This window comes from Trachinotus anak, unplaced genomic scaffold (genome assembly GCF_046630095.1).
Source record: "Trachinotus anak isolate AG129_WGS33_773 ecotype Australia unplaced genomic scaffold, CSIRO_AGI_Tana_v1 ptg000014l, whole genome shotgun sequence".
Lineage (NCBI taxonomy): Eukaryota > Metazoa > Chordata > Actinopteri > Carangiformes > Carangidae > Trachinotus > Trachinotus anak.
Genome location: NW_027273865.1, coordinates 403197 through 426711, shown reverse-complemented (window position 1 = coordinate 426711; position 23515 = coordinate 403197). Strand labels below are relative to the sequence as shown.

The 23515-nt window shown below is 40.9% G+C and overlaps 1 protein-coding gene across 1 annotated transcript in view; it reads right to left on the bottom strand.

The window, feature by feature from the left end:
- The window catches only part of slc8a2b (solute carrier family 8 member 2b), a 174204-nt gene that overhangs the window by 60857 nt on the left and 89832 nt on the right, over positions 1-23515 (bottom strand). Inside the window, exon 3 of the mRNA XM_071496673.1 lies at positions 12687-12745. The gene's annotated coding sequence lies outside the window, so the exon portion shown is untranslated. The remainder of the gene's footprint in view (positions 1-12686; positions 12746-23515) is intronic.

Here is a 23515-nt window from a genome sequence, read left to right as displayed (position 1 = left end):
ATATACATTTATAATGGCACTCATGTGCCTCATTGTGCCCCGTTCATCATGAGTGAGCTGTGAATACACCTTTGCATTATCCATACGTATGCAAACACACAACAAAACACACACATCAGCTCCATTCTGTGTCCCATCCATCACGACAGCTTCATGAATAGTGTGTTTTCCTGGCTGGTTAGTTAGCAGGTCCGGGCAGCCAGTTCGTGTGATGAATGACCGGGTCTGAGAGGACGAGGGTCTGAACACACTGCTGTTACATCTACACACACATGCACAGAGACATATTCTACATAAAAATTAGGGCTGTCAGCGTTAGCGATTAAGGACCGTGCATAACATGCTTTTTTTTTTTATTGTGTTAATCCCGAGCCTCCAAAGATTTTTTATTTTACACCGTCACTGCTGCTGTTACCAACGATTCTACAGCGCTATGTTCTAGAATCTTTGGCTGCTACTATTTTGACCCTTTGACGCACCCTAACTAGTTGTCAAGCTGCCACAGACACTTCCTACAAAGGTTTTACATGGTGGAGCAAGATACTTCATGGCAAGTCATGTCTATGGGAGCAAAAGGGGGCGGTTCCTGTCTGCATAAATGGGCGTGTCAGGAGACCTAAAGTGTTTAAATCCAAAGCCTGAATTGTCGTTGGCGAAGCTCGAATGAGTTGGAAAATAAACAAATAACTTACCCAGAGCTTGTCTGTGGATACATAAATGATCATACATCTTCATAACTACTTATCAGACATGCTAACGTTAGCTTCTAGTTCAGACAGACTGAAGGGTATGTGTTGTCAAGCAAGAGGAAACTGTTCTGAAATGCAAAATAATAGAGTTTCAATCATGTGATAAAACATGCCATTAACTGCAATTAACTATTGAAATTCAACGATTGATTGCAATTAAGGAAAAAATAATCGTTTCACAGCCCTAATAAAAGTGCATGAAAGGTTGAGGTACTGTACATCAACATGTGGAGCATTACTCTCTCCCTCTCTCTCTCAGGATCTGTCTCTTGCTGCTGCTAGCTCTCCCTGTGTGTGTTGTTTTATCTGTGACACTACTGTACTGCACCTCCCTCAAGGCAGTAACACCCAGAGCATCATGGGATTGCTGGGAGAACATCTCAACTCATCACCTGATGAGTAAGTGTTAGTGTGTGCGCAGGTGAGTGTGTTAAGGGTTTCACAACCGCTGCTTTAAAATTTCAGCAATAATTGTGTGTGTGTGTGTGTGTGTGTGTGTGTCTCACTGTCTAATTCTCTCTCTCCCAGTCTTATGCCGATCTCCCCGTCTTTCATGGGAATTCTCAGAGAGAACACGACAAACAGCACTTTGGTAACAACAAGTTGCTGCTTAGCAATGTGTGTGTAGGCGCACACACATGTACACAGATATAAAATGCTGCGTCAATGCAAGGTTAGCATGTCTGCCAGCCATAAATCAGAGAAAAGTGCTGTTATTACGATTCAGACTTTCACAACTCCAAACTAATGGTGTGCTGCTGCGCTAAGTCAAACACTTCCATTAACTATCTGTTTCATTCATTCAGCAAAAGCTTTTTCACAGAACTCCTGCTAAGTGCACGAATAAACTAGAATCAGCTAGAAATAGTAGTTGGTCTGCATTAAAGCCGGTCAGCAAAGAAGTGGTGTGATTAAACAACATGAACAAGGCCATGCCAGAATATGGAGTGGATGTGAATTATTCATGTAGACATGCCAGGCAGCACAGTAAATAGAGAATAGTCAGTGGCTAAAAGAGTTGAGTAGTTTCTTGATAAAAGCTGAAATGGCTCCATGAAGTTTTGTTTCTGCTTTCCAGGTGATTGAGTTGTTTTTTCACAGGCTGCATTTTGGGTTTATGTATTTTTGACAACATGGAATTAAACTGACTTCTAAAAGAGTTTGACAAGACAGTTCAAAAAGTAGGATTAGTGATAAAGCTTTTCATATATTCCTCATGTGGGAAATTTACCTTTCTGCAGTTCAACATATTCATATGTCAAATAACTGCTCGTAAAACTAGTCTATAGATTCCACAGTAAGGAGACACAACAGGGAGCTTACAGAAAATATATAAATACAGTTTACTTAGTGCATATGACACATTGTATTAAAATTACATTATATATTATAAAACACAGCTTTGCAAGAGGGAGAACTACAAATATGTGTTAGCGTGCAAAGTCATAAGTCACAAGTTCTAATCTTCAAGATTTCATGTCTGGTTGATTTGGTGACTCCTGTGTTGTACAGTTATACTGTAGCTTCCTCATCAGAAATGCAGCAGAGAAGACAGCGGCTGGTGTATCTGTTACAGCGCAGCCAAACAAACTGTGGGATCGGATGATTCATTGTGTCATGTTGTTTTAGTTAAGTCAAGAATTTCCATCAGGCCGTGAGAAACTACAACGTGACTTTGTGGTTTGCACTAAGAGTTTCACACGCAACAGCAGGGCTCAGGAAAAGGAGCGTTTTACCTTGATGACCTGTTGGAGGTGTGGAGCCTCCATCTCCTCTAACCTCCACCCTATTCTCTGCTAAAGTCAAGCATTATCCACTGTTGTTGTTTTGCAAACATATTTTTTAGTGATAAATAGCAGTGCTTAGTTCCTGACAAGTAAACCCACTCTGAGGTTTTCCAGTTAAATGCTTTTACTGTGAAACAGCAGCAGAGAGAAATGTGCAGTTTACATTAGCAGTTACTTGATACAGCTACAGCTACAGAGAACTGCTGGATCAGTGAAGACTGAGGTATCTATCAGTGAGCTGTCCTTATGTGCAGCAAGTGACTCCATTCTGCCTGCAATGGCAGGTTGAATCCTACTGATATTCATCAGTAAATACACTGAACAGCTACTGCAGAAAGAACACAGACTATAAATATTATCAGAAATGAAGGCTTCAAGATGATGGGGCAGCCCGTCAGGAGAATAGAGACATTTCCCGGTGACCTGAGGGTCAACTTGACCAGAGATAATATAACAAGCAGCGATGATTCATCTGTATATGATGCTCTCTCATTGAACTGCTGTGGCTCAGTGTGTGTCCTCTCAGCCCTGACTGACTATGACCATCAATAATAATAATTATCCAGTGTTTACCTTTGTTTATGGAAACTGGAAAGCTGCTGCCCTTCACCTAATGTTTTATTAACTTACTGACATAATATAACAACAGCCTACATGGGATGACTCTAGCACACATATAGCCTCCACTTTCTCATGTAATAACAATAATGATAACAATGAAAACACTAATATTAATAGTAGAACATTATTTTCAGATTTGTTGGTGAGTCACAAACTTTTATAGTTTGTAATCTGGATAACTTTCCTCCCACATGAACATGGTGACCCGACTAGTGTGGAAGCCATTAAATATACAATATAAAGGGTTTGCATACAACATTAGTGGCTTGATGGTTTGTGAGGGTGGCCTGGGATGGAGTCAAATTGCCAGCCTGAATTAATGTTTCAGTCCACCCCTGGTTCAGAGGTCTAATAAGTAGACAGTGGTGGTGGCTGTTGTTTTATTTGCATCACTGAAGATCTTTGTTTGCTTTTTAACAGAGAGAAAGTTGTACCAGGATGTCATCATCTCACAAGTGGGGACTGACTCACTGAGTGACCCACAGACAGCTGTTAAATGTAAACCTTCACTTTTGGTGGGTTGGCAACACATGACAATAAATAAAAAGTCAATATGATGTGTCCAAGTTCAAGTCTCTGATGTCTTTCTGTCAGTGTGAGACATCCTGTGACTCAGAAATGAATCTCTCCAGTACAGTTACTCATATTTACCTCCAGACCTCACCCCACTGTTGTTTTGAGGGCACAAACAGTATGCAGGGCATTAGTTTTTATGGGACTCCCTGTTTCACCGCATTAATTGTTAATTGCCTCACACTGCAGAGAGAGACAGTCACACTTCTGTGTAAAAATGCCAAGGGATGTATTGATTCATATAAATGAGGCCGTTTGTTTAAAGCTGAAAACAATCTATGTGCATTTTCAAGTAAATTTGCTTGTAATTCAAACCACATTTAAAGTCTAGGTGTTTAATAAAAGTCACGGAAGAAGGATGTTTTGCATTTAATTAAAATTTTTAATTACACTCAGCTTGTAATTTGATTCAGACTAAACATAGTGTTGCAGACCTGCAGCACTTCTTGAACTCTTCTCTACCTTGTTCTCCCTCAAACTCTTAGCCAAACCTCTGTCCCATCTGCTGCGAGAATTTCTCCTACTCCCTCTGCAACACTATGGTGCATCTGTCTCTCTCCCTCTGTTTGTCTTGTAGACCTCATTTACAGATGATAAATGTGATGTGCATATGGATATGCTAGCTGGATGATGTACACAGCAAACACTGCATTTGCATTCAGGATTCATCTCCATTTTAATTTTGTGCACGTTGTCCAAATGAGATCAGAAACCATTATGGTCCCTCTACTTCCATTACTAGAATCACTGTACAGTACAGGAATGATGTTTCTGCTCTCATCGCTGACATTACTAACTATAATGATGGCGTTTCTGTTTCCAGACATGATATTTCTGCTTAGTTGGGGGGAAATACTGTTTTTACAGCAAACTCTTGACTTGTATCAGATGCAGGATGAGTTGGTCTGGAAGATTTGTCCTGCGTCTGGCAGCTTGCAGAGATGACGGAACTCAAGGTCATGGTTAGACCATAAACTGTGTATAAAGATGCACATGGCCTGCATGATGTCACCCACAGGTTTCTGACGAGTGGTTTTCAAGTTTGTGGAGTGGGCTTTGTGAGACTTGGTGCATGCCGTTTGATGACTTGCATTGTTAGCACAGCTGGGCGTCTGGGCGTCTAGCTTGAAGGCTAACCCTGCTAATAAGGGCTAACATTAACAATACATTAACTCAGCTCAAAACACAGGAGCACAGACTTCCTCACGTTCTGTTAGTCAGTAATCAAACGCACAACAAGACTAACTATTAGTCTGATGTTTGCATAATAAAATCCACCAAAGGACACCAACGCCACAAACGTTCAGTGACTAGAATTAAATAAATAATGCATACATTTAAGCCTTGATAAAATTTAAACAGGCGAGTTATATAAAAATTCACCCCTGTACAGTTGTCAGGGCACCATACAAGCTAGAACTGCCACTGCTAACCGATTTTACAAATTGAATGAAGATTTTTATATATATATTTTTATACTGTATATGACACTATTAGCTTGTGAATACACCAACACATGGGGTGATCACTTGACCTTTACTGTCTAAAACATTGGTGCAGTACCATAAATCTTTAAAAACAACTCACAAAAAATATACTTAGTCTCAAACTAAGTCATGGTGGATGTATGTTGATCTCTCTTGTGTCCACTGAGAGTAAACCTCATGTCATGCAGCACAAATAACAAAGGGAGGCTAACAAACCCCCCTTCTCACACACACCCACACACACACACACACATACACTCTCTCTCTCTCTCTCTCTCTCCCTCATTAGGATAAATTGAGGCTAAATCAGGGAGAAAATTGTTCTCTCAACAATCATTTTCTTTATGTCCTCTGAGCCTTGTTCTCTTCGAGGAGACAATCAGTGTCAGTCGGCGGAGCAGAGAGAGGCGGAGAGGGAGCAGGAGAATGTCATGTTAAAATCCACCGACCCAAAAAGACAGTCTTAAAAATGCTAACAGATTCTTGTGGTCCCAAAACTCCTTCAAGACCTCGACAGGAGCGTGTGTGAGGGGAGGCAACGTGACTGAAAATCAGAGTAAAGATGGTGGAAAATGTGTGACGCCCAAGCAGCTCTCCAGCTGAAAGCTCCAGCCTCCACTGACCGATGCACATTTCCACAAGATGGTCAAAACAAAGCAAAACAAGAAGACCAGCAGCTGAAGATTGTCCTGTTTCCTGCAGCTCATCCCAGGAACTCAATTTCACATTTTTTCTGTTGTGTTATTTTGTGTTTTGATTTAATGTTGTATTACCATGTAAAGTACTTTAACTACATCTGTGTGAGTGACATACAGACAAACTTGAAATACAGTTTATCAGCGTCTGTCCCTTTATTGTTCAAAGAATTTCACTTCAAAAAGTTTGGATCCAAATACAGGTGATGCAAAGGGGGCAGATCTTATTATTAAATTGTCTTACATTTGTATCAGTGCAGGATAAGAACTTCATCTGCAAACCAACTGACTTTTTCCTCAAGTAGCAATACATCAGAGACATCTCCATTGTCTGTCAAGCTGGTTTATTGAATTTGTAAAAGGTGGAAATCCGTGTCTGGATCCTGAGCTCATCCTGTGTGAATTCATTGTTTTCACTGGTTCTGCATGGATTAATGTTCTTCTGCCTTCAGACAGACTGCCTGACAATATCTAAACTCTCTGAATGACTGATAAACCTTCCATCTTTCACAGTCACTGCTGAACTCACCATGATAAGACTCAGGAAACAGAAGTCTTCACAGTTCTTCATCCTCCACTCGCTTCTTTTTCCAGTATTTCCTCTCTTCTTATGTCATTAGGTCAGAGCCACAAGGAATATTGTCAGGAAGCTGGGTGTAAGCATGTGTTTACAACACCAATCATATAGGAACAGAAGCTAATAGTCCTGGTGCTTTTACTGTACAATAGGTCACTCTGGATAAGAGCATTGGCTGAGTGACTACAATGTGACAGCATACGTGAAACCAGTGTGTAAATTGAGGATAAATAGGGCGTAAAAGGAAAATGTCAAGGAGAAAGAGACTGAAGAAGTAGCAGCGAAAGAAAACCGAGGCCTGGGCTGCGTGTTTGCTCTGCATCCTGAGTGTTCTTCCATTGTGTTCTGGTCTAAAGGCAGTTTCAGTCCTCAGGCTGCTGCCAAACAGCTCCTCAGTCAGGGAATTACAGCTGTGCGTGTGATTCTGCTGTTGTCAGTCTGAATGTGGATACAAGCCTGCTTTCTGTTTTTGGTTGTGTATATTTTGTCTCTCTGTGTACAACTGTGCAGCCACACTGCAGGTGGAAACTTTACTATCTAATTGTGGTATTTTTGAGGATAGACCATATTAGAGACTGTAGACTATAACCTACTAACCACGTAAATCTCAAATGTCAAACTTTCCCTTCATAGTCATGACTGTGCTCAGGACTAGTGTGCAGGACTTAGTGGCATCTAATGGGATGCCTCAAGCATTTCAATGGAAACTGTTTTTTTAGTTTCAAGTGATTGTACAATATGAAAAAATAATTATGAATACTATATTACATTTCTGACAATAGATCCTTCAAACTCCTACACACTGGTCCTTTAATTCCAGAAACACTGAGACCTTGAATTATGTAAATTTAGATAACAGCTGGAAAAACTTCTGACCGGTGGTGTATTTTTGTAAAAAATGGTCTGTAAATGTATCACACACTCACATTAAATCTTATGAGTAGGAACGATGGTGTCTGTTTTCAGTCAGTCTGAGAGACACAGTGATGAAAGAACTCTTTGAGTAATTTAACAAATCAGGGCTTGTCACTGATTAGGAACAACCCAACAAGGGTGAATACAGGATCAAAGTTGATCTATTTTATCTTACATATCAGATGTAGGTAGAAAAACAACTCTGGAAAAGACTGACATCAATAAACTCTATTACTGTCTGATCATTTTGAACTTTATTGATTTTACATCTCAAAGAAACAGATCTGGGAAGTTGAATTCAGTGCTGAGTCAATGTGAAGAAATGAGGCTTAGTTTGTCTCTATTGCTTTTGTTTACTGGATCACGGAGGATCAAAAAGGCTTTAAGTGGCTTTAAGTATCTGCCAGAGATACAGTAATGATCAAACATGGATGCAGTACACTTCTAACATGGTGTATGTCAGTCAATGTGGACAATTTTTGCTAAACTGAAAGACAAACAAAAAGACGTCCATGATGCCCTGGCATTGTTCCAGCAGACTGAGTGAAGTAGCTGAACATGCACCACATAAACTCTTTAAAGGTCCATCCAGTTTAAAGGTAGATGTCCATGTGTTTGTGATTATAAAGCAGGTCTAGGTTCTATATTAATACTGTGAAAGTATCAAAGCCTCAGTCCACAGAGAAATGCACACAGCCTGTATTCAGACACTGAGCCTTAAAACCAGCCATCAGGACTTCTGGAACTTTGTGATGTCACAACAAAGCATATAATATATCTCCTTATGGATATCAAAACTTCAAATTAAACACTGGAAAAGTGTAAAATATGGAGCCTTTTATATTTAAGACAAAAACAACACATTATACAGAACAAACTCTCAGACTGATTTCCATCTTTTCTTTGACTTTGTTGATGCACAAAGTGTAAAATGTATTCTTTTTGAATGAAAGACAAGCCTTTTTTTCACCTGCTTGTCTTCTGTTCAGTCAGAGTCTGTTAAATCTCATAAGGCATTATGCACAGTACTCAATGATACTTTTTGTTTTCAGTCTAAATGCCTGTACAGGCGCACTAGTTAAAAAAGCCTCATGAATAATTTATCACAGTTCCAATGGATAGACATTTAATTTCCAGCTACAACAGCTCTCATTGACAGGAGGGAATAATGATGTTAACAGAATTTAAATGTGCAGTAAAAAAAGTAGTCTATTGATGGAAGTTGAAGGGAATGTTTTTTTATTCAGCCAGGGAGTGTATCCAGCACAAACACAGTCACACACCATTTGTCTTCTTTCTTTTTTACTGCTTCCCACCAAGGAACTCCACTAAAGCACTTACAAACTTCACTCAACCACTTCAACACTAGTTTTGAAAGATAGAGAAACATTTTCTTTAATTCCCTGCACAGATTTGTCAGATCAGCTCAGGGAGCTGACTCAGCAGCCTCCAGGTCGAAGCGTGATTTCCCTCACACTACTTTTCAGCATTTGTGCTGCAGCAGGGCAAAGACGCATCTTACAATGAATCTTGTTTGTCGTATTTAGCTTGAAGCACTGCAAGCTATGAAAAGCATTTCACTGAGTAGGTGCACACTATGAGATGTGATGATAAAATGAGAATGAAGAAAATCACATTTATATTTGGTGATATTCTCATGTCTCTTTACCCAAAGGCATTTTTTTTTATTTTTCATTCCCTCTGCTCTCCTGTTATCTCTTTTCTTTTCCTTCACAAAGCTCCTCTCCTGTCATTTGCCTCCTCTCTTACATCCTGTGTTGTATTACTATCCCCACTCTTTCCTTTCCTTACTCCTTGTTTTCTCTCCTCTCCTCTCCTCTCCTCTCCTCTCCTCTCCTCTCCAGCAGCTTAAACAGTACAGGAGGTAATGTAATTTGACAGATGCATCTGTCTCACCTAGCACTTACTTTTCCAACATCCAAAATGCTAATACTAGCCTCATCTACAAAAACCAACCAGCACCAAACAAAACTCATTCAGGAGCTTCACAGGCGGTGGTTCCCAATCAAGCACAGACCCTCGAAGAAAACAAGGAAAAAAACCGAGCAACAACCTCTGAGGCTGAAAAATGAAGCCAACACTAAAGTGTCAAAAACTTTCTTTCTCGAAAGGCCGCTTGAGTCTGGCTCCAAAAGTGAGTCAATCCCCATAGACTCCCCTGTTAAAATGTCCAACTTCACAGAAATAAACATGTTTACAGTCTGGTACAAAAAACGGTTTTGGTCTCTGTAGCTATTTTCCTCCTTCATGACAACTGTACAGGGGGTGAATTTTTATATAACTCACCTGTTTACATTTGATTAAGTCTTAAAGTTCTCCATAACTGAGGGCGTGGACACTTTGAGTGACAGATGGGTGAGTGTTTTCTTGCCACAAATCAGCATGCACTGAAGTGTCGGCTCCACTTGTGGCCCACCTCTTTTCCCATTTTTGGATTAGCCGGGAGTGAGGCGGAGTCGGGCACTGCCAAGATGGTGACAGCGGTGCTGCCCACTCTGAGCTTTAAAACTGCTCTTCAGAAAGCTGTGGGTGACGTCAGGGAGGCTGCGTCCATCTTTATTTACAGTCTATGGAAAAAATGTATCCAAAGGACAAGATCACAATGTGTCTTAAAAGAACCTCACATGTGTCGTAGATTGTAAACATGTGAAACTTTAAAAATGGAAGAAAACTGGGATCAATCTGATCTAAAATCAATCTATAAACATTGTTGAGAGTCAGAGCTGAGACCACAGAGGTTTTCCATTTTTAACCTCCCCCACTATTTCACTGTCTGAAATATGGTAATACGTCCTTTATATGAGCTCTCTATTACTGGAAACACGCCTCTGAGAGTCATCAGCTGCATCAATTACGCATGCTGACACACACACACACACACACACACACAGAAACACACACACTGTGTGTTGAGGTGGGTGGAGGGTGTTGGGGGGTGGTGGTCCATGAGGAGACAGTAAATGAGTCCTGTTGTGGTTTCCCTCGGGATTCCTGATAACTTGACATGAGCTCTGAGCTCCATCAGTGAGCTCAGGGTGAGAAGACACACACACACACACACACACACACACACACACACACACTCTGAACATGATTATTAATTACCACACAGGCAGGTAGGACAGGTAGTTATGCACCACACCGCTTGCCCACACATATAAGAACAAAGTAAAGAAACCAAATTATCTGCACCATACACACATGCGAACAAATAGATTACATAAATACATAACTAGTACCACGTAATACAAGGACACACATGCACACACACACACACACACACAGTACAACACAACACAGAAAGCACAGCACAGTAATGACCCCCCAACAATGCCCATTCATCACCACTTGGCTGGATTGCCGTGGGATGCAACTAATGAGCCATTACCTTTGCTGTTACCCAGAATACATTGCTTTAGCCCTTCAAGCCCTCAGCCTCTTGGTCATTGGTTGACACGCACGTGTGACTCGTGTGTGTACCTGTGTGTGTTCGTATGTCTGATATTGTTGATCTTGATATTGTAACATATGTCTCAATATACTTCATGTCCACTGTGTGATTAAAGCACAGTATGTTTCTCTTTGTACGTGTGTGTGTGTGTGTCTGTGTGTGTGTGTGTGTGTGTGTGTATGTGTGTGTGTGTGTGTGTGTATTCATTTGAGTGTGAGTCTAAAAGCCCCTTTTGTCAGACAACTGCAAGTCACTTTCATGTCGGCTCTTCATTACACAATGTAATAAAAGTGTGAAGGTGTAGGTGCAGCAGGACGCAGACCATGAAAATATGAACATGCACTGATCTAAAATGTTATGTAGAAATGTTTCTCCACCTGGAAACACACAAGCAGCGCTGCCACTGAACGTCTCTCAGGGAAAGACCATTCATCTCCATTATGGTGAGAAACATACATTAACATATAATTTGCCTCCATTGGGTACAACACAGTCTCACTGAAGACATTCAGCTGCAACTGTAGATACTGCTTCTCTCGCTCTCTCAATATGTCTGCCTCTCAGTGTTTCCTATCTCATCTCCTGGACCTGAAACACTGGACCTTCTTTTGAGAAAGGAAAGGAGGAATTGCTGTCCCTGAATTTAAAACAACGGTCGATTGTAGTTTTACCACATCAGACCCACAAATGTGGAAACAACAGAGCATCTGTTTTATGTTGGTGACATAATCCAAAACAAATGGAAATCCTTCTCTGATTGGCTGAGCTCCAAATCCATGAATATAGATTTATTCTCCTTCAAATCGGCATTGTCATGAAGAACAAGCATTTCATCTTCATCATCATCATGATTTTAATGTCTCAACTCTTTCTACTTGTGCATTCCTTTCATCTTATCTTATTTCCACATTTCAACGCCTGTTTGCTTTGTGTTTGTGGTTAGAAAAGGAGCTTCATTGTTCATGTGTTATAAATAAAGTTGGTTTTAAAAAAATCATAGTGTAAATGCAGTCAGATTCTCTCAGCACTGCAATTGTCTTTTCCTACGTCCTTATGAACTCTCCTTCACGTCTTTCCTTGACCTCATGACATTTTCCATCAAGGTTAAGGAGCAGTGGTTAGGAAAGCAGATCATTTTAACCTTTTGGCCGCAGCCCGGGTGTTGCTCTCAGGATTGGCTGTAGGAAGAACAACCTGAACCAATCAGAGCTTTTGTTGGCAGGATTAAAGTTTGTTATGTTACCAAACTGAAAAATCAAGATGTCTTACACATGGTGCGTTTAAGTGGGGTCAAGTCTGTCCTCAGTCACCAGAAGAGTCCGTTTAAATGATCGGTCACAACTTCGTGAGCAGAGGATCAGCTGGTGACGTGTGCTGATGTTTATGTGGCCTATGTTAAGATTAGCTGCTGGCCAACTCACACCAAGTACTTGCAAGAAAATAGGAGAACAAGGGAATGATAGACATTGCTAATTGCTAAGTTGCAATGGTGAAAAAAACACATCTGTCTTGAACAGCACAGACTGTAACCTCAACAGTGTGTTAGTTTGGAGACACAGTGCTGCTTCTATAAGATACATTTCACAGCCAGAAAACTCTATAATTGTGTGACATGCTGCAGGTGAAGTGGATCCGATCTTACACAGTCTGTGTTCAGCAATACACGACCCACACTTCTGCTCTTTGACACCACACCTCTGCTCCCCTGTCTGCTGTGGATGGCACTGTCAGGCCCAATTACTGCGATTCTCAAAGGAAGCTAATATGACCAGGAAAAAAAAAAACAAGGCAGGAAGGAGAGCAAACTCACCACTAGTCTCAGGTGCTCCTTAACTCTTGATCCACATAGAGCTCCTACTCACTGGCAGGCTGCAGAGAGACAGAGAGAGAATAACAGATGAGAATCTTTCACCTTTGATGTTGTTTTAAACCTGTCGCAGCAAAGACAGAGGCAACAATACCTATAAGCATCTTCACTGCAAACTCCCACAGGGACGCATGAGTGACAAAAACAGATCTACACACACCAAACGTCTCACTTGAATATGAAGTACCACATCCCACATAGGCTCAAGGACAGAGGGAGAAAGAGAGGGAGAGAGAGAGAGAGAGAGAGAGAGAGAGAGAGAGATGAACCAAATGAACCAAAGGACACAGAGAGACGGAGAGAGAGAGAAAATAGGGAGAGAGAGCAAAAGAAAGTGTGAGAGAGGAGAAAAAGAGGGATATGGGTCAGTGATCAGGTTTCATTTGTATACATGTCAGTTAATTAGGTGAGCAATCATCCCCAGAGATGGGTTCACAGATAATGAGCACAAACATTAATATACACACATGCTGAAGTGTGTGTGTGCATGTGTGTGCAGTATTTTTCCACCAGCGAGTCACGTAACAACAGATGGTGTGAGAGTGGAGGGAGAAATGCAGGGTGAGGCAGATGTGCTGATATATTGGCTTGACTTTGGCCTTTTATTAAATATCGAGTATTGTTGAGTCTGAGTCATCCACCGCTGATGATGGCAGAGCTCACTGTCTGACCACAGCCACATAAAAACTCTTTATTACTTGTGATTAAGTTCTGCTCTAAGAGCTGGTAAACCTGAGGGGATTTTATTTTAGTGTTTACTTTTAGTCTCTAACAATGATCCACAAATAGTGTCACTAGCTTTTTCACCCAGTCTGCAGTTGTAGGCGTAACACAGATTTTCTAAAATACCTTTTTCAAAAAAAAAAAAAAGATCAAATCTTAAGATATGGAATGATGCTCAATCAAGCATCCAATGCAAAAAGTTCATTTATTAACATTCATTTCATATATGGATTAAACTTTGTGCAATTCACTCTGTCTTTTTTATTATGTGTGTTCAGAAACTGAATCGTTTTTTATGACATATGACTCAGCTGTTTATACTATAGTTTATCTTCAAGGATCTGTCCGGTATCACAAAATACTTTGAGAGGTGGAAATATGGTAGATGGACAAAGATGAACTGGGTCCATATTCAGGGTCTGGTGCATTCAGGTTCTCCTCGTCAAATCATATCAAGTAAATCCTTTTCAACTTTATCACCAGGTAGTTGCTCTCAAGCTGCCAAGAAAATGTAAAAGAAGGTAGATTATGTGTACCTGCAACCCCAGGACACTGTCCAGGAGCTTGTAGGTTAAAATGTTGCCTCCTTTGCCTCCTTTACTCCTCTGCCTCATTAAAACATTTGGGAGCTTGAAAATTTCAGTGCGTGGACAATCTTTACTTTGAGGATGGAAACAATGTATACAATAAGATTAATGTTTACATTTATTTATTGTTAACACCCTGTGACTTACAACATGTCTAGGCTGCTAACAAGAAACCAAAGACTAGGTCAAAACCTTCTATGTGGCTGGACCCCCTATGTTCAAATCCTGATTTTTATAAATGTACTGTTGTCTGACAAAATAACCAAAAATATAAATTTAAGACAAAGACTGGGCTGTGATTTCAGCTATATTTACTTAAAAGATCAACTCCAGAACGTACCACACTTTTATTAGACACAGGTCTTTATTTCTACCTTCCTCTGTTTGATATGTAGAATTGGTCATAGTGGTATTTTAGTACAAAGCCTCGTTTTCAGTTGCTCCCGTTTGCCATGTTAAAGGTACTGCATTACTCTGCTACAGTAAGTGTATTGCCTCATTTCCTGTTCCTGGTGTTTCTGTTGTTTACGTGTTATTCAGATCTGCTGGTTTCTTTAGCAGTTAGCGAGGACTTCCCTCTCTCCTGCTCTCTCTGCTCAGTGTGTCTCATGTTTAGTTATTTCTCTGCCTCCTTTAGTGATAATGATACATGCAAAAAAAGTTGTTTCTTTGCTGTAATGGTGACGAGGCTCAGTGAAGTGGAAGTGCTCGTTCTCTTCCCTGCATTTCCAGAGCAGGTGGGAAACCAGAGCAGCTCAGTAGACTGTCTGTAACAAGAGATGTGGCCCTAAGCCCCCGGTTGGGATCCATACATGGTGCAGTAATGTACCAGGTTTATACACAGTCTTGTTAGAAACAAGTATCTAAATCTAAGTTAATACGCTGGCAACACTGCAGGTTGTAAAAATATATAGAACCTATAATAATAGAACCTGTTTGAACCAGAACCAACTCTGATTTGGCAAACAACACAAGACCCAGAGAGTTCAAACCCTCCGTCCCTCTCCACAAGGTTCTGACCTCTATTACCGGGTCAATGGAGCCTCTTCTTCACTCTGTCAATAGCTCTTTATCTGCTGAGAGGGATGGCTGGTTGGAGATGGACAGAGAGATGACCTCCTGCTCTGCAAGGTGAGCTCGTCTGATACGAGTCAGCGGATCGGGGGAACAGTGCACGCGCTGTAAATGCCACGCACAGGAAAGGACACCAGTGTTTACATACTGGTTGTCTGGTTGGTTTCTGTGTTGTGCTCAACTATGATGCTTCCAGAGGTTCCTAAAATATCATTTAGGAACAGATACAGGTACTGTTTATACAGTAGCTACTTAAGCTGAGTTTGCAGTCAAAACTACATATCTTCTTTGGGTTAGGGTTAGGTGTGTATGTGTGTATGAAGTGTGTATAATGAGTGCATGTTGTGTATTTAATGCTCTCTGACATATGTGGCTGTAAACCGTTGCCTTGACACAGCACAGTGGATGAAGTTAGGTCCTTTACCATCCTCAGGTGTGTGTCAGTGTGTAATTGTGACCTTGTCTGTGACACTAAACATCAGGTTTTTTCTCTCACCGCCCTCCACCCTCGCTCTTCCCTCACTCCATCACTGATGTAAAGGTCTCGGCTGAAGGTTGACACAACGCATTCAGACATTCGTTACGGAGGAATTCATCAGGACTGAAGACACTTAAAGTTCACCACAAAATAATCTCCCATCTCTGAGCTGTCTCTGTTATTGCTGCGCTCTTTCACCCTGCACAGCTCTGTCTCTCCGCCATGTAGTAGCCACTGTACAGTTATACATCACATCACCCTCTGCCTTTGTATCTCTGTGTCTCCCACTGACACGTCTCACAGTATTCCTAAAGGTCAAGTCAAGCGTCATATTGAAAATAGCACCTACTAAACTGTAGCCATTCAGGTTTTTCACAAGATAGACAATATGTTCCTCACAGCAAAATCAATCAGCACTCATCTTCAAATAAGTCTGAATCCATCTGGTCACTGTGGCAACAAGGAAATGAAAACAAAATGACCTCATATTTCAGTATTTTGGAGTCGGGGAATCTGCTGTGAATAGAGTCAGGTTTGTTTAGGTTTATTTGACTGTCACTATAGAGCGTCACGACATGGGGGATAAAGTGCAAGGTCCAGAGGAGAGGCTCAGGATTTACAGGAGAAAATGATTTCTCCTGTCCTGACTCACCACACTGCAATGTTAGGAATCTCTGTTGCTGCAAAAATATATCACATTCAGATAGAGTTGTTGCAGTGCATGCTGTATTTTGCTGGGATTTGATCTCAAACATGCCTTTTTTTAACCAAACATGATGCCTGAATTACAAACTGTGCCCCTCGTGTTTTTATGCCCTTTGGATTCCCTCTGTGAGTCTGCTGAACATCACAACATCACATTTGCGCTGTTTTAAGTATTCTAGCAGTTAGTCTGTTCACCAAGCTTAGCTTAGGTAGTAAAATCCACCAGCACATCTAAAGCTCACTAATCAACACATTGCATCTCATTTGTTTCATTTGTACAAAAACAACAGTGTAAGTGCGACAGTTTGCAGTATTACAGGGGATTATGTGTCTCTTGGCTTGGAACAGCTGCTGGGAACCATCTGAGACTCCAGGAAGTTACTGGTCCCTGCTAAGAAATAGTCTGGTGTATAACCCTTCGTGAAAAAGGGCAAATTGTTGTTTTTATTCTTTGGCTTTTCCATGGATTAAGCAAATGAGATACAATGTGTTAATTAGTGTGCTTCAGAGGTGAAGGTGGGCAGACTGTGTTACCTTTGGACAGAGCCAGACTCTCTGATTCGCCTGGTTTCCACTGCTGATATTCTTAAGTTCACCTGCTTCCTAGCTCAAGGTTTTGACTGCCACAGACCAAGTAACTTAAACTAGAATTACCTCCACGCCTTGGTCGTATGCCTCCACCTCTCAGACTAGTTTCAGATCACATCCCTATTTATCTGGAGTCATAAAACATTAACTATTTATGTGAAGTTTTTGTCATACTTGCTGTGTGAATTCTTGAGTAATGGCTAAAAAGTGTTCTGTGAGGTCACACTGACCTTACTGAGATATCCATCTCTGGCTGTCGCTGGCACGGAGGTGTAATAAAATGAAAAAGTCAATTGCATGATATCCACTGGCCAAGAAAGTAATCCTCTCTTAAGGCTGCTTCCTACAGCGAGCTACATAAAAGGTCTCTCATTTACTAAGACGAAAAAGCTGCGGCTTTTGCAGTTTGTTATGAACTGCAGTCAGGTCAGTTTCCATCACCACTTGTGTATTCATGTAGCTGTGCTTCACCTCTGTGACACACTGGTGGACAAACAACTTGAAGGCCTGGTAATGCAGTCGTTTTGGTGTCAGTACCAAAGATGTAGCTGAACCCTCATGAACTATGATGACAATGAGAAACACACTACGGACAGACATTTAAAGTCTATAGATGTTGATGAGCAGCAGCCTTTCTGAAGCCTTTTTTAAAAAGCATTTCTGGCTGTAAATATTTGACAATCCCTTGACTGTAATCACAGTTCGGCTCTAGACGAAATACTGTAGCTGTAATTCCCCAAGTCATCCTCTGAAAAACCTGCTGTTCCCATGGCAAAAATCTAATAGAGCAAACAACAGCAAGCATCTCATTGTTTTTTACACAGGCTGAGAGGATGGAGAAGTATGTCAGTGACAGAAAAATCTACTTTCAGGCCGTTCCTGCATCCTCGGCCCACATCTGAATGGCTGCAAATGCAAACACTTGCTGCAAAGATGTAGATGGATCTATAATTGCTGGATGAAGGAGCACTGCGATCACAGGCAGAACAGATAGCTGCATACATGCATACATATATGGTCATAATGCATCCGCAAAGGCCATGAAGTAGCACTTTAAAAACACTGCAGAGCTCTTGATGCAATTTATTTAAAGAACCTCCGGCCACAGGGTGAAGAACTGAGCTCTGCAGACGAATGAAGGCTGCTCTCACAGTCTTTCTTATCAAATGCACAGAGGAGGCGAAGCTGCCACTGTGATGTTTTTCATTTATTTTCTCCTGACAACTCCATTGGCTGACGTCTCTTTATGAATTTGTTTATGTTACATCAGTCGTAGTGACCCTGCACTCACCCAGAGGTGGTGAATGTCAACAGCACCGACTCGGGTTGACATCGAGTGATGAGAGTGAGCTCAAAGAGAGAGGAGGTCTGTGGCTTCAGCAGCTACAGATAACTGTAAATTAAATACACTTCAAGATCAAGTCCATCATTCACCAAAGATGAGAAACCCAACAGTTTGTAAGAACGCTTCAAAAAAAGTCATCCTGCAGAGGAGCTAACACCGCAGCTGAGCTCATTCACAGAGCACATATTCTTCGTCAGGCTGCTGAGACTCAGACACAGTGGCAGCTCTCTGCTCACCTCTTTAAGTGTTACCAAAGTTAAGGAGCCCAGACGGACATGAATTAAACAACAGACCTCGACTGTGAGTACAGACAGAATTAAATAACTTGACATTTGTCAACAAAATCTTCCTCCTCTTGTGGAAATATTTCTGGGGAAAAAAATATTACAACAAACCAGACCAAGGCCCTGTTCCAGCCTGGCATTAACACACGTCTACAGTGATCCGATCACAAGTGGTCAGCTCCAAGTACGAGTGTTCATACATGCCAGTCCAACAGGGTCTGTTGTCAGCTCTACAGTGAAATAAGGTTTTATCCATTCGAAATAGTAAAATATTTTCAGTTCATTATGAAACTGTGTTGGGAAAAATGACACTGTCAGAGGACGTCAGTAGAGGAGGCGGTCCTTCAGTGTGGCCCAGGACACATTTGCCTTCACACTGCTCAAAGAATGTGGCCACATGAAGCCCAGACCACCTCCCAATGTCATCGGAGTGATCGGATCTCAAACACATCCGCAATATGTCCTGGGTGTGTTTAGAGCTGACCACTTGTGATTGGCTCACTTGAGATGGATGTTAGTACCAGGTCTGAACAGGGTCTAATGCTGGGAGCACACAGCCTGTGTTGGGTCACTGAACTGCTGCAGCTGGCGTGTGTTTGTGTGTGTGTGTGTGTGTGTGTGTGTGTGTGTGTGTTCACATCCATGCATGTCTGCTCTATCTGCACAGAGTTTGCCTTGGGTAATGGCCACCAGTAGGCTAACTGAATGGATGGTGCACAGCTGCACACATCGTGTGTGAAAAATATGTGAGACGATCTCCAGATCCTGCACTGCAGTGGCAGACAGCGAGTCCACTCTAACCTGTTAACGTGGGCATGGGAATGAAAACCACACCACGCAGAATCTACACTTACACCAGCAGCTCTCTGAGGCTGTAATTAGTCACAGTGGTGCTTTGAGGTAAATGATGAAGTCAGCCTGGATAACAAGCTCACGTTATCAATCTAATGTTATGATATTTCCCATATTTAGTTTAGTATGTTAGCATGGTATTTGCTAGTTATAATTAAACACAAAGCACAGCTGAGGCTGATGGGAATGTCATTAGTTTTGCAGGTATTTGGTTTAAACTAAAATACTCAACAAATTTAAATTCTGACCTGATGATGCCACTAAAAGTCAGGGATCAACAAAGTGATTATAATTTACCCTGAAGATGATATGAATGTCTGTAAAATAATCTGTGCTAATCCATACAACAGCACCGCTCAGACATTAGGAGACATTGTGTGGGAACCATAAGTGCTTGTACCAGTCCATCTTGTTGAGATACTTCACTAAAATATTTTGGCACGCTACATGCAATACTAGTAGAAATATCTGAGTCTGAACCAAAGAGGTGCACCGACAGACAGACCTGACATGGCCATCCCCAGAGCCACTGGTGCTGCCGGTGTGGCTCAAAATAAACTCCTACTGAGACCCATTTAAAGTTAGAGCTTTTGACACTGCCCCAATTAGGCTACAACTGTGCCACAACAGCACACATGTAAACCCAACAAAAGCACCTTAAGGTCATGTTTTCAGTTTTTTGTTGGTTATGAGTCTCTTCCTGTTTTATTTTGGTATGTCTAACCTTTCACTCCCAGTTTACACTTCCTGCCATTGTGTGTTTAGTGCTCCTGTGATTGTCAACGCCGCCCCTAATGTGTTGCACCTGTATCTTTGCCTCAGTGATTTTTTGATCAGTTTTTCCCTGACCTTGAGTTTGCCTAGCCCACTGGAACTGTCCTGACTGACTCCTGTGTACCAAACCTGTTTTTGTAATAAAGACCCTGCCTTTTTACCTACACCTGAGAGTACTGCATTTTGAGTCCCTACTCTGTGGTTCTCATAAAAACACTGAACCCATCACTCTAAATTAGAAATATGGTGCTAAATTAAAGTCAAAGCTTGAAGGATGAACTCTGTAATCACCAAACTAACACTGACTGAAACACCATATACATTCCTGCTTTAAAAACATTTAAGCTCAAGTTAGAAAAAATGGAATAAGAGACTATAACCCTGGATATTTCACTGGCCTCTCACTACAACAGCTCAAGTGGGATATTTTATCACATGTGCCACATTGCAGCACTTGCCCCAACTGTTCAGTGGTCCAGAGATCAGGCTGTGGTTTCACTGGGTAGCTTCAAAATGTAAATGAGTGCAACTGTTAGAAAAGAAACAGGGAAAAGACCACTACTCTTACAACACATATTAAATACAAATGTAAAATATGCGTTTCATCTGCCCATAATCAGAGGAAATGCAGCTGCATAAATACACACACACACACACACACACACACACACACACACAGAGCTGTGTTCTCCTTCCACTCCTCATTAGAAAGCACATGCATTGATAATTACCACTCCCATGCATGAAGAGCCAAGATATTTGTTTGTACATGTTTTCATGAACAGTATATGTTGTGTGAGTGTTGTGTGTTTGTTGTGTATTTGTTGTAATGTCTTGGTTGTGTTGGTATCTGCAGCGCACGTGTTGTCAAACGAATGAAGATGTTTCCTTAATTTGCTCATGTTTTGTCTGTTTCTTCTTAAGCTGCAGTGTGTTGAGCTCTCTTCTCCACCGTACCCATTAGTATGTGTCACAGAAACACTTACATCAACACACAGTTTGTTTGGGAACAGACGGTGGAACATATAGAGCTACTGGCCAACCATTCAGCAGAATGTGCACTTAAATCACAACAGATAACTTACATACAGAACCAGTACATTAATATTGTAAACAATCATCTTTTCTTAATAAAATCATTATGATACATAGGCTAATAAAATAAAGCAAGTGCCATAACACCTGTTTGGTGTGAGAAACTGTGGTGTGTTTGTCAGTGGTTTGGTTCATTTAGGCTGGTAGACCAAACAACTGCACCAAGACTTGAAAAGACTTATGGATCCGAATCCAAGCGACCTCTGGTGTCATTTGTGGTGCAAATGCAACTTGGACCAACAGGACTCAAAAGATAAAGTAAAGACGTGCATGTAATTCCTCAGTTGATCGTGGCAGCTCTCCAGGAATCAATCTCCAATTTACAGGAGTTCTCAGAGATTGTTTGGTAATCATTATAACTAAGCAACAAATTTCACCATAGTGTGACTGATATTTAGAAAGAGAAAAAGAGAATTGTGTGAATTATGTGGCCCATAATTCAAATTAGAGTGAAATGTATATGATTAAGGGAGATGTTTCTCTGTCTTTACAAGTCATTACTTTCTACATGGCACTGATTTGAAAACCTTTGATGTCCTCAGCGTATTTAGCAAATTACTTGACTTCAAATAACTTGAAAAATTATTTTGTTATTTTCCCCTCGGCATTTTTCCTTGAGAATATAGTACAAACCATTGTTTCATCTACATAAATTCTTACAGCTCTAATTAACTGAACATGTTTTCCCTGTTGACCAGGATGGCACATTTCCTAATCTGTGACTCTCTAGAAACCAAACAAAGTTGTTCCAAAAAATCGTTTAAGGTGCTGATGATTTCTTACTGTAGCTCCTCCTGAGGTTTCTTCGTTTTTTTCTCCACTGAAGTTTTTTTTTTTTTTTTTTGCTGAGTTTTCCCTTATCTGAATTGATGGTCTAAGGATAGAAGATCTCAAATCCTGTAAAACCTGTGGAGCCATTTAAGGCAAATTTAGAATTTATGATTTGAGGCAATATAAATAAAATGGAGTGGTCTAGGGCCATGGAGAATAGTGTTTATCCTAACATCCCTGACATCATCCTTGTGTCTTTCACATCAGGAAATCTTTATTACCATAGTGACCTTTGGGGATGGGAAAGTGTTGTTCATACCCATGAAATTGTTAAAAAGTACTGCCAGTATTTCCATTCTAATCTATGTGAAGGGTTATACTGACAGCACACAGTGTCCCTGGCCCCATATTACCTAACAAACCTGTAGTGTAGTCAGGTACATTTTAAAGGTCCCATATTGTATTAAGGTAGATGTCCATGTGTTTTATTATAAAGCAGGTCTAGGTTCTATATTAATACTGTGAAAGTATCAAAGCCTCAGTCCACAGAGAAATGCACACAGCCTATATTCAGAAACTGAGCCTTAAAACCAGCTGTCAGGACTTCTGTAACTTTGTGATGTCACAACAAAGCAGTTGCCGTCCTCAGACACGCCCCACCCACCTGGACCCACCATCCAACCTTGCAGAATTTGGTTTCTCTGAGTGTTTACCTGAAATCTGCTATATTTTCATTTGCTCACTCAGAAAACAGTCAGCCAATCAGAAGAGAGGTTTAGATCCTGTCTTCTGATTGGCTCACCAACCTGTTGTTGCCAGAGCTCCAGAGAGAAACCTGAGAGAGGAGATGTAAAACTGCACTGAGAAGATTTTTGGTTCTTAAAACCACAAATATATCTTCTTATGGAGATCAACATTTCAAATAAAACAGTGGAGAAGTTCAAATATGGGACCTTTAAATTTGGGACAGAGACAGCAGGGGAATCCAATCAGTGCTCAGTATTACCAGATGCTCTAAGCTAAAATATGAGAACTGAAATTTCATTATTTGCATATGAAAAAAAGCAAATGTAATTATGGGTAACATATGAGTTTAAGCTGTAAACTTAAACTCTAATGGTTGCATTGTATTGTAGCTGTTTACTATATCATGTATCTGTGCTAATATATTCATACTTAGAGTGATAACTGACGGTCTCTCCTTCTTGTCCTCTTTTCCTTGCTCATCAAGGAAACACAATAAATCACATCTTAGTCATGACTATGAAAAGTCCATAGTACCTCATGGATTCACTTAACACAGGATGAGCGTGTAAACTGCATCAGGATGGCTCTTCTTCCTCACACTAAACCAACAGGGAACTTGTCCGCTTCAGAGACTAATTTCTTCCTTTTCCAGATGACTGCGTGCAAACACTTGCAGCCTCTTTCTCTTTCTCCTCCCTCTCATTTCCTCCCAATTACGCTCAGCTTCAACATGCCTCTTTCATTTTCTC